The sequence below is a fragment of the Capsicum annuum genome, chromosome 11, assembly GCF_002878395.1.
Source record: "Capsicum annuum cultivar UCD-10X-F1 chromosome 11, UCD10Xv1.1, whole genome shotgun sequence".
Classification (NCBI taxonomy): Eukaryota; Viridiplantae; Streptophyta; class Magnoliopsida; order Solanales; family Solanaceae; genus Capsicum; species Capsicum annuum.
In genome coordinates this window covers 132795505-132798350 of record NC_061121.1, presented here as the reverse complement: position 1 = coordinate 132798350, position 2846 = coordinate 132795505, and the positions used below count along the sequence as shown (strand labels likewise).

The 2846-nt window shown below is 36.9% G+C and overlaps 1 long non-coding RNA gene across 1 annotated transcript; it reads right to left on the bottom strand.

Moving 5' to 3' along the window:
• Positions 1-1307: 1307 nt before the first annotated feature.
• LOC124889017 lies at positions 1308-2300 on the bottom strand. Its single transcript, XR_007047635.1, has 2 exons — positions 1701-2300; positions 1308-1627 (listed from the first exon to the last, which is right to left on the bottom strand). It is a non-coding gene; the product is annotated as an uncharacterized LOC124889017 (long non-coding RNA).
• Positions 2301-2846: the final 546 nt, after the last annotated feature.

Below are 2846 nucleotides of genomic sequence, written 5' to 3'. Positions count from 1 at the left end.
CATTCAAGGGACATGAAAGTCATAGTTCTTTAAGTTTTTGAATGTATGTAATGGCACAATAGATATCTTGTGATAACTTTCAGATTGCAATATAGTTGAGGTTTTGGACCATCTCTGCTTAAGAGCTTTAACTTGTTCAGGAAGATGACACAACAATCATTTGTATGACTTGTTCAGGAAGGTTTCTTTTAGAATGGTTGGATGGTTGCACCTGAGAGGCACGAGTATAGTGAAACCAGAAGCATTAAGTTCAACACTAATCAATGTGGTTTACCATTTTCACTTAAAAGTCTGAGTTTAGGTATGCCTATATGGATAGAAATGTGATTGTGATCAACCATTACAAGTATCAAGTTTGGGATGTGTTCAGTAGGCAACAAAAGTTTTTGAATTTGAGGATATAGGGGAGTTGATTTCTTTTGCTATTTTATTTGTACATGAAATAGTTGATATATTCTTTTTGTACATGAATTTACGTCGCGTCACAAAACAGAAATATGATAATGAAAGTTGAATTTTCAATTAACCTGTACTTGTATCTGGTGAAAGTCGAACCATTTTCAGGATCTCTAACATTGCATTTTGTTGTCATACAATGAAAATTATTACAAATCCAATAATTGAGCAATGACAGAAAGTAGGGTACTAGAAACGTGAGATGACTTGTTTCTGATATTATAAGCTTTTCAATTATCTCACCCAATATTCTTATATCCTCTTTGGAGGCAAAATAATGGGGAAAAAAATTCTCCTACAAGAATTCTTCATGTCCCAGATAGAAATAGTATTATCTTATTGTATTATCCTATGATACAATGTCATCCACTAGGAATATAGAAGCAAAATCTTTATGATATCCGTGACAACTCACAGGATTAAACATAAGATACTTCTGGTATTTTTTCCCTCGTAGAACACTGTTATAAACTTGCTTAGAGGTTGCCAAGAAAGCATCAGTAGAGGATGATTATATCAGGAGTTTAATTCCATGATTCAACTATCAAAAAAATATATAAAACCATTACAAAAAGATTTGGATAATGGGTACTTCATAAGGAGTTGAAGGACCTTTTAATTGTTCAACAAGAGAACCTATATAGGTTTCTTAATATAAGAGACAAAACACAATTCCAAGTGCAATGGAAAACAAAATACAAAACTTTACGATCCACGATTTCCTCTAACGCGAATGTTAATGGATCTTGATGCCATTGCCCTCAAATTTGCTTTGGCTAGAGCGAGAGAGCTCCTATACTGCTGCTCTTCAGTAAAACTTCTTGTCGTGAAGGACTCCATGAACTCCTCTCTTTGCAATCTTAGCGCCAATACAGCATCCCCGTCCTGTCTTGGTAACTCTCTCCTCGAGCTGATGTCTCGATTTCTGCTAGGCATTCCAGAAGCTCGGGCACTTTGTCTTCTCATGGCATAAATATTCCTTCTTTCTTAACTACTAGGACTAGCTTCTGGACTGTTAAGTAGCAGGAACAACAGCTATTGAATTATGTTGCTGTTGTTTTTTGAGCCTCGAAGATCAGCATGCAAGGTCTTAAGAAGCCATGACATAAACTCAGTAGGATCAGCACTGCGCGTCTATCAAAAAGCGTTTTTCACTTGATTCCATAACAACCTGCAAGAACAAATGTGGATTCACTAGCAGATAGTCATTAAGATACGAAACCATAAACAAAATGTGGATTCACCTGCAGATATAGAGTCATTAAGATACGAAACCATCAAAAGGGATATAGAGTCATTAAGATACATTTAGGGTCCCCAGCTGAATGCACTGCATTTTCAACTTTAACACACTTTGATTCATCAGATTTCAAATTGGTTGAGATTTGAGATAAATCGGCTCTGACATTCATAAGGGATACATTTCTTGAGATATTTTGAACCATATCTACTGACCAATTTTGATTTACAGCCGTTGGAGCGCCGCCGCCATGAAATTGGAGTTTTGAAACCCTAATTTAAAAATTGGACACGTTCTGTGAGGAAATCGAAGGGGCTTTTGTAAAATTTGTGTTCTTGACCTCATTTGGATTCGATTGGCGTTGAAATTATTAGATTTGGAGTCACGCCGCTGCCAGTGAAATTTTCAATCTCAAATTGGCATCGATTGACGCCGTATTTTTTGGATCTTTTTTATGGGGTTTGGTCGCCTGAAGGAGGCGCCCCATTTGATGTTGAGTTTTCCCCGTTTTATGATGAGCTACGGCGCCGCCACCATGCTGGAAATCGCAAACGGTGACGCTGCATTCAAATGCAAATTCCCGGCATTTGAGGCAGTATTTTTCGGGAATTTTTGGGTTAGGTCCACGGAGGCTTGGCGCATGTTTTGGCACTGGTACGCCGCCGTCAAGGTCACCGGAATACAGACTATACCTATTCTCTATGATATTTGCACAAACCCTAAAATTGGATTGAATTTTTGAGAAGATACTTTAGTTGTTACGTATGGGTCGGGTCATTGAGTTGGGCAGATGGGTGGGTAGTATAAGTGGGAATTAAGTTGGGTTTTAGAAATAATTATATTTTAATTAATTAAATTTGAATCAATGACGAGCTGCCATGTGTTAAATTAAAGCGAACTCTGATGTCTGTCAAGTGAAAGGGTATTTCTAAGCCATATAAGTGGATGGAAGGGCATTTAGACTCCAAAGATAGATGGAGGGTAATTTAGAACAATTTCCAGTAGTTAAAGGGTATTTCTGACCCTTTTCCGTACTTTTAATAGTGGAATAAGAACATGTCATCATTCAATGAAGTTGTGGAATATTTTAATTTTAGAAGCCAAGCACATAGATATGCCTTAGTATGTTAAAGATAAAGAATAAACTCAA